Raw genomic sequence first — 9,223 nt, 5'->3', positions numbered from 1 at the left:
GGAAAGGCATGTCAGCTTCTGAAAGAGCAACAGCACCTGCTGTTGTAGACTGTCCCCTGCAAACCAGCCAGGATGACTGCTGCTGCAGTGCATGTGCTCAGAAGCAAAGAGCCTTTTGGCTGCACTCCTGTCCTTGTATGCTGAGGCCTGAGAGAAACGAGTCTCTCTCTTTTTTCTTTGCTGATCATTTCAAATCAAGCCACCAGCACCTTTGCTTTCACAGGCAAGGAATGCAGTGAAGACAGACTCCAGGCAAACATTTAGAGAGGCAAGGTGGAGAACAGCAAGTAAAAAGACATGAGCCAGAGCGAGAATACAACAGCAGGAGAGAAGAGTACTGGCACTGAGTACAGGGAGTGCAGGGGCACTGGCAGGCCTTTCACTTGAGATGCTTTTACTTGCCCATAGCATAGCAGCAACACAGAACCAAAGCTTGGCACAGGAAATCACTGCAGGTCTGAGCCCCTGTTTCCCAGACAATCCTGCCCAAGCCCTTGGAAACACAGATGGGATTGCTGACCTCCCGACTGATGGCTGCTGCCTCATCTTCATACAGGGAGGTCGTGCTGAGGATATCGTTCAGGGTGCCTCCGTCCATGTACTCCAGCACCAGCCAGAGTTCCTCACCCACAAGGTAGCTGAAAGAAGGAAACAAGGCCGTGGAGATGAGCATGCATGGCTACGTTGATTTCTGCTTCCAGGTTTCTTATTTCCAGATGCCTTTGTGACAAGGACAGAATCATAGCAATAGACATTCCCTCTTGGCTGTGCATTGTTTGCAATCTGTGCAGTCTCAAGGAGACAGGCACAGCTGTGAAAAAGGAGATGTCTTAGATGGCTAACAAGTGAAAAATGCAGTTTAGAAACAGCCCAGATAAAAAACCTGTCAGGCATGGTGTTTCTGGAAAGAAGCACCTAGTCTTCCTGGCATGCCCAGCAATGGCAAAGAGTGGCAACAATCCAAGGGAAATCCATTTTAGGACGGTTCATCAGCACTTCAGAAACTTGAAAAAATCAATCCCAAATAAATGTGGAGGCAGTAAACTTCGAGGCTGATGACTAAGGAAGATACAGCTGGTCCAGGTTTTGAATAATTTTGGAATAATTTTCAAACTAGGTGTGCCAGGGAAGACTCATGCAGACAGGATGCACTCTCTTCTCATCCATTGGAGATGAGTAGAGAGATAGGAATAAATAAAAATTAACAGCTCTACTTTCTGCCACTGACCAAAGTGGGTTTTTAACCTCTCATGTTTGCTGTATGTAAATGCACACATGGGATAAGACCATAACCACTCACCTGTCTAAATAATTCACAACATTGGGACTCCTGTACCTCTTCATTATTTGGATTTCATTAACGCTTCGTTCCATCCTCCTCGGTCCTTGAATATCTATTTTCTTTATGGCCACCTAAAATGACATTGAAAATCAGTAACTTGAGCAGTTGGTGGCAAGAGACAACAACACACCTGGAGCAAGTGATTTTGCAATGACACAGCTGAGCTGTGCCAAACTGCCTGGTGATTAGGCACTGCAGTAATTAGGAACTGACATTCCAACAGCCCATTTCTCTGCTGCCTTGGGGGCACAGGATACGTGGGGCCACTGACATTATGCCTTGTCCACTTGGTAACAGTTGTGTCTCAACTATCACCCACAAACCTCTGACCACAATCTCTGCTGCTCTTTCTAGGATTCAGAAGAAGTAATTGTGAGAGTATGTCATAATTTTCCCTCATCTGCCTCATGATCATCCTTGGGAGACCACTGAAGAGAAGACCCCCCCCCCGTCTATATCTGGCTCTGAAGGAGAAAAGTCACACGCCACGGGCCCTGAGACCTGAAAGCTCAGTGTTAAGCTATTGTGTTCACAAGTGTGTTTGCTGTATGCTAAGAAGAGGGCATCATGCCCCATTTGCAACAATAGCAGCTCTGGAAGCTGTCCCACCTCTCGGCCTGGCTGGACTTCTCCTGAGTTTCAGGTGGTCTCCCACAGAACACCCTCACCTGTTTTACAACCACCGTGACAGACAGACTGAGATGTAAGAAGATTCTCCATCAAGGACTGGGACTGAAACCCCCAGCCCAGGGGAGGTGTGTGGGGGAGGCAAGCTGACTGAAGCGAGATGTTTGCCTGCAGATTGTGACCACTGGAGCCAGAAAACAATGGCTCTCGCTTACTGCTAAGAACGTAGACTACCTGTTACATCTATCAAGCTCATTTACTGCTGAGAACATGGACTACCTGTAGTTATTTCAATACTTCTGTTCCCTATTGTGTCTGTTTCCCCCCGTCACAATTTTCAGTAATAAAAACCTCTGAGTTAGCTAGAGCCTTTGAGATCTCCCCAGCGTAGCAGGCGGAACCTCGGCTGGACTGCACCAAAGGACTTCGTCTCTGCGTTGGTAGCTATATCCCCTCTCTCTCCTCTCTCTCTCTCTCTCTCTATCTTTTTCTTTCCCTTAATCCCTCTATCGCATTTTTGCTGTAGTTATTCCAATAAAACTGCATTTGATCTGATTATCACTGCAAACCCCCTTGTACCGTGTTGGTGTTTTGCACTCTGAGATCATTCCTACGAACCATAAGGTCATCTGTCCCCTAGGACGGACCCTGACATTAATCCATGCCTTAATATTCTGTGGATATATCTTGGGCTATGGGCAGGGCTTAGGGCTTTTAGGGCACCTTGCAGATCTCTCCCTATGTGCAATTGCCAAGTGAGGCACTGCAGGTGGCTAAGGAACTACCAGTAACTTTCCGATGGATTTGCTGGCAGCCAGAATCGAGAATTCAGGACTCTGAAGCTGTAGCCCCAAAGAGCAGGGAGGTGCTCTAAGGCACCACTTTTGTTTTAGCAATGGAGAGCGAGTGAGCGCGTCCTTGTCTGAAAGGAAGCGCTGCCCTGCGTGCCTGCCTTCCGGCAGCTGAGGAGGACAAAGTGCCAAATGTATTTTGCAGGCTGGCACCAGTCTGTGCTTCTTGTGCCTTTTCAGCATGGCTCAAGCCAAAGTTCCAGCCACAGCTCACACCAGAGGGGAAAGCCCCTCAAGAGCAGCAGAGTCTGCAGGGGCTGTTGATATTTACCTCTCCTCCTGAGGCAGTGTCAAGTGCTTTAAAAACCTCTCCAAAACTCCTAGAAACAAAAGAGAAGCAGAGAAATGAGAAGCCATTTAGATCTTGCACTGAAAGCCAGCACACACAGGAGATCTGTGCTGTAAATGCCTAAAACCTGCAGGACACTGGAAGCATGGAGATGTCCTTGACAATGCCTTCTGAGCACACTTAGAAATTCTGATCAGCACTGACAATCTAAGCCCAGTGCCTGAACACATTTGCAGCTTGTCTGACTTCACGCCTGATACCTATTCCACCAGCAAAACACTTGATGCATAGTTATGTAAAATTAGCATTGCTTGGACTCACCCACTGCCAATATTTTCCAGTTCAATGTATTTGATGATAGGATTTTCCATCTTCACCATTCTCCCTGAGGGAAACAAAATGCAAGATGTTCACTTTAAAGCGAGATCCCACCTTCTCGGAGATACAAAAGGCAGCCCCACTGTCGGGGGCTCTGAGCCCTCCCTTGGTTAGCCAGCTCTGAGCTGGCTTACAACAACAGGGACAGGTACTGGAACAACAAGAACAGCACATCCACAGCAACAGTCTGGCTGGCACAGAGACTGATTTCTTGTATCCTTTGAAGTTAGAGACCTCTTGACAGCAGAGGAGTCTCCTCTCAGAGGAGACTGAGACCAGAAGAGAATACCTACCAAGGCAAGTAAGTTTGTCATCTAGAAACATTGAGGAGAGCTGGAACTAACAGTGCCTTTGTTTTCTTGGGAAACAAGACTGCAAGATTTAGAAAAGGTTTCCTACTTGCTAAGATTAAATGCACCTGGAAATCCAGAATCAATTGCTCTGAACAGATGTCAAGTTCAGAACAGGAGGAATATTGCCAAGTGTTCCCATCTTTTCCACCTTGCAGCAGTTTGCCAGAAGAATGCCTCGGCGTTTGTAAACCAGAGCAGCTTATGCCAGAACCAATTGCGACGGGGCTTTCAGCATCAGGACCCGCACCCTTTATGAGCAGGCTGAGCTCAAAGACGCCCTTGCCCCAACCCCGCGTGAAGAACCACACCACTTCTCGTCACCCTGACAGCGCGGATCAGTCGCTCCCATTGCACTCGCCCTCTCGGCACCGCACACGTCCCCATCTTCCCAACTCGGCACGGCGGGCACGGGCACAGAGGACAGCAGTGCTCCTCAGGCACCCCTGTGACACAGAGAGCTGCCCAGAGGAGATGCTGACCCTCTTGTGAGTCCAGGCCGTGCGAGGCAGAAGCCGGCCCAGAGAAGGGGCTGCAGCCTCAGGCAGCTCCGCGCTGCAGCAGCCGGGCAGCAGCGGGACCCTCCCAGCTAAGGGAGGCTCCAGCCTCTGCAGTCCCTCCAGCCCCCAGGGGCAGGGCAGTGACCACAACAAGGCTGGCAAAGCCCAAGCATGAGCACTGACAGGCACTGATGGGAAGAAGCCAGGGCCAGCCTGAGCCCCGTACAAGCTGTTGCCCCCATTCAGGACACAACAGGATGGGCTTTGAGATCAGCCCCACCGAGGTGTGGATCAGTGCCCTTTTTGTCCCAACAGGTGATGGTAGACACAGAATCCACTGGGCTCTCTTCTCAACTCTACCAGGTCTTATCTGAGAGCACAGCACTGGCAGCTGTTACAGGCAAGAAGCAGATTCATTGGGTTGTGCTACAGAATCACAAAGGGCTTGTTTTGTTCTCCTAGAGACTGATCTCAGCAGGGCTTCTACCAGTGCCTAGAACCCAAGCAGTCACAGCCTTCTGCTGATGCAGGAACAATTCCTGCTTCTGCCTTCGGCAGAGAGGGAAGCCCAGGCAATCTCCAGCCAGTCTAAGCTGCCCTCAGAGGCAGCAGGAACACCCAGAGCTCTCTCTTGCTGCCTTGGAGCAATGCCAGCACTTCTGTGACACTGAAGTGAGGAGAACCCTTTGGTACAGCTCTGCTGACATGTGCACACAATACACTGTCCCTCAGGTAAGAAAGATAGCAGACGTACTGTGTTGCTCCAGGGAGTCACCCGCCATCTCCAGTTGCTGCGCAGCAGCTGGGTCAGCACGGGAGGTGAACCAAGTGCTCAGGCTCCACGTCTTTGGCTGGGGAGCAAAGGCTCCTTGGGACGGCTCCGCTGCAGCAGCTTCAGTGTCAGAGTTGGTGTAGATCTGAGAGAAGAAATGAGTTGATGTCAGGAAGGTGTGGCAGAGATTGCCCTGAAATGCAAGAGAGATTGCCATTTGAAATGCAAGCCCTTAGGAAGCTGCTGTCAGCCACATGCAGAGCTCTTCAACTGGATTGCTTTGGATGTCCGCTTGTGAAACCAAATGGTCAAAACCAAAGGCTGGTTTTACTCAAGTTCATAGCCACTTTCTTGTTCTAAAGGATGACTGCAGCAACAACTGCTCCACTTCCTCCCAAAGACTCCTTTCCCCCTCCTAGGTCTGCAGATACATTTGCAGCTCCTCATTCTAATGTTCTACCTCCTGCCATGAAATTCTCTTTTTCTGCACCTTCCTTGGGACGTGCTTATCCTGCAGCATCTCTGGATGGTACAGTTCCTGGGCCTCATGCCAGCTTCGGGGCTCTTGGTTGCCCGTCATTTGCTGGAACTCTCTGCAGGCTGCCAGGTAGGATGGCGACACTTCCACCTGAAGTCAAACAGAACAAAGCAGTCAGAGACTACAGCTTGTCCCTGTCAGCCAGGAGTCATTGACTGGGAAGAAAGTAAAGGACGGGAGCAGATTCACAAGGGATACAGACAGCTTGTAGCTCGTATTCCAAATCTATGTGAATGACCATGTTCACCTGCAAAAACACCTCAAGAAACAAGGTCACCTGGAAGAAGCCAGCAGGAGTTCATTGGAATGACTGCTGGCTAAATGGCCAAGGGAGTAATGCCACTGTCTAGATCATCAGCTGAGATTCAGCAGAGCAGGAAGTGTCCTTGAGAGCAGCTCTGACAGAGGCCTCATCAGGACGGCACTCAGAGGCAACACCCCACCCCCTGCTGCTCTGCACTGCAAAGGCAAGGAGGGCAGAAACCACCCCTTGGGTGACTGCAGTGCCTATTGATATTTCACTCGCTTTTCTAGAGCCTTTTGCTCCCGAAGGAGGCAATTAATTTTCTCTTTGATGATTTTAATTTTTTCATCTGGCCTCTTCTTCCTTGCCTTGATCCTAGCCTCAGTTTCCTGCAGCTGTGCCGGCACCTGTTTGTCCTTGTTCTGTAAACAACAACGGAAAGGACTCTCTTTCATGAGTGGAGTGGCTGGCATTCTTTCATTCACCTGTTTTTGTTGACTGTCCCTCTGCAATGGGAGATTCTTCTCCTCTTGGATGTCTTCATTCCTTCTCTTCACTGCCATGTCACTCTGAGCTTCGGGCAGCTCTGCTTGTGGTTCTACCTGGATGTTCTGTGCACACAAATGCAGAGCAAGTGACTGGGAGCTGCTATCAGACTCAGCTTTTCCCTCTTTTAGCCTCAAAATCACATTGATTCAGCCACTTCTTTCTGCTTCCCTACCCACATCTGCTCCCAATGTAACCCTCCTGTCCCAGGGCTGATCTCTTCAGATTCCAAGGCTCTGTGCTTCCAGTGCCTGTGGGATTCCTGGCCTCCTCAGTCCCAAGAGCTGTTGTTTATGCTCTTCTTCCTGCCCTTCCCTCTGTGCCCTGGCCAGTCAGGCTTACCTGGCCTTTCTCCTGTGGCACTTCCACCTGCTGCCCGAGCTGCTCTTCCTGCTCTCGAGCTGGGAACAGCTCTCCCTGAGTCTGGCATGGCATCTCTGATGAAGCACTCTGCTCCTGCTCTCTCTCTAGAAGCACCTGCACAGAAAGCAAGAGAAGATGGGTTTCAGCTTCCCATATGACCTTTGTGGGCCAAGACTCAAAGACTGCTGGGTTCAAACGTTCCCAAAGCACTGTGCTGCTGCTCTGCTGGGTCATTCTCTGTTCAAGGGGAGACACAGATTCCAAAGTGACCCTGGCCCTACAATCCGGGGCCATCTGGGACTGAAGCTGCAAGAGCCTCTCAGGCAGCTGACAGGGAAGGTGTGGCATTTCTCAAGGGTCTGGTGAGGGCCTCCCTCTGCTTGTGCCATGTCCTGTTTGTCTCTCCTGAAGGGATGCGTTTAGGTGAGCATTGCATCTTCCACTGCTTTGGAGCAGAGCCAGGAAGATTCAAATAGATAGATAAATAGACAGATCTCACTTTTATAATCTCTCTTTACTATTCTGTGGGATTTACATCCTTTGAATGGAGAGAGATATAATTTTCTCTGTTAGGTTTTTTTTAAGAGAAGGTAGTGAGAAACTTAGAGAAGAAGAGAAAACAATTATTATCTCTACTTGCTGTTCTTGTTGTTTAGTACATGAAGAATGTGTATAGTGATTGTTTACTGAAAGTGATTTGTTAATTGCATTTTAGGGATAGTTGTTTAGATTGATTAGGTAATTAGATAAAAGACTGTATGGAGACAGTCACTAGTTTTTCTTTAGTATCTTTTTAGTATAGTATTTCTTTACTATAGTTTTAACATAGTACTAGTGTATTATAACGTAGCTTAATGAAGCATTTGTTTAAACTTCTAAATCACAGAGTCAAAGCACATTTTTTGCCACGTGGGGGTCACCCTGAATCAATAATGTCCTTTCTGTCGCTACACACATCAACAGTCGGTAGCAGTGCCCCAGTCAGAAGCCATCCTGAACTTGCTCTCCTGTTGCTTCAGTAACCCACACTCTTGGGGATTCTGGAGCATGTGGGTCTTTATGGAATGCAATCAGACTCAGAGCACTGCACTAAGAACTGCACTCTTTGTGCATCTCTGCTCGGGCAAGTTCTTCTCTTGCAATTGACCACACTGATGGTGCTAAAGTGGCTGGAATCAGAAATGCAGCCCAGCCCTTCCCACCTCCTCTAATCTCTGAGGGCCAGCTGGAATGCAAGGGCATTGATTTCCTGCTCAAGGCCCAACCACAGCACACACTGATTCCCTGGGCTGCCAAAAGACATGGGAGCCGTTGACTGGAAAATGATGGGCAAGCCCTACTGGCTGGTCTGGCACCAGAACAGCTCGTTCTGCACCAACATCCCTGCCCCAAACTATGTGTTCTTGTGCAAAAATACTGCATTATCCAGAACTGCCTCCTTGAAAACTAAAATTCTAGGAGAATTTCTGCCAGTGCTGTAAAAGTGCAGGAAAGACTGAGACAAAGCTCCCTTGCTCCCTGGAGAAGGAGAAATTGCACCAGGGTTTTCTTTCTATCAAACAAACAAATAAACAAAATACGAAAGTGTTACTCACACCAGTGTCTAAAGCACTTGGATGCAGTGAGGGGATGTCTGGAAGGGAAACAGGCCTTGCGCTGAGCTTTGGATCTATGGATCTAAGGCAGCGATTTATGGAAGTCCGCCTGAAGGTGCCTCATGAGCCCCCCCATTGTCCAGGCTAAAGCTCCCTCAGCACCTCCTCCCTGGCCTTGTGCTGCACCCCCTTGCCCAGCTCCCCTGTCCTTCTGTGCACACGCTGCAGCCCCTCCATGACTTTCTGCTTCCCACGGCCCACAAGCGCACACAGCACTCCAGCTGTGGCCGCAGCGCTGCCCAGCACAGGGCCACGCTCACTGCCCTGCTCCTGCTGCCCCACTGCTGCTGGCACAGCCACCGTGCCCTTGGCCTTCTTGGCCCCCTGGCCACACGCTGCCTCATCTTCAGCTGCTCAAGGCCGCCAGCCCATAATCCTTTTGGCCCACACAGCTCCCCAGCCACAAAGGTGCCTATTTGACTTCAGATACAGCAGGCACCATTGCAAGATGGCCTTCCTGTTCTAACACCTCATGTTCCAAGTATATATCAGCCACTGGCCCTTCTCACCAGCGAGGGCTCCTTGCTGAGCTCCACGTGGTCTCTGAGCTCCAGATGCAGCCTGTCCCCGCACTCGCTCAGCAGGTCCCTGGACACAACTGACAGGGCGCTGGCACTATGCTTGTTCAAGTGCAGACCCTGCAGGGCCGTGACAGCCTCCGGCCTGCCCTCTGCCACTGCCCTGACAGAGTCCGCTGCACGCTCCGGGGAGGCTGAGGTGACATCAGCCCCTGCCTGCAGCTCAGCCGTGCCCTCGGTTGTTGCGGCG

The sequence above is a fragment of the Melozone crissalis genome, unplaced genomic scaffold (genome assembly GCF_028551555.1).
Source record: "Melozone crissalis strain CALT ecotype California unplaced genomic scaffold, PUWL_Pcris_2 ptg000044l_1, whole genome shotgun sequence".
NCBI lineage: Eukaryota > Metazoa > Chordata > Aves > Passeriformes > Passerellidae > Melozone > Melozone crissalis.
The sequence above is the reverse complement of the archived record's forward strand: the minus strand, read 5'-3'. Positions refer to the sequence as shown.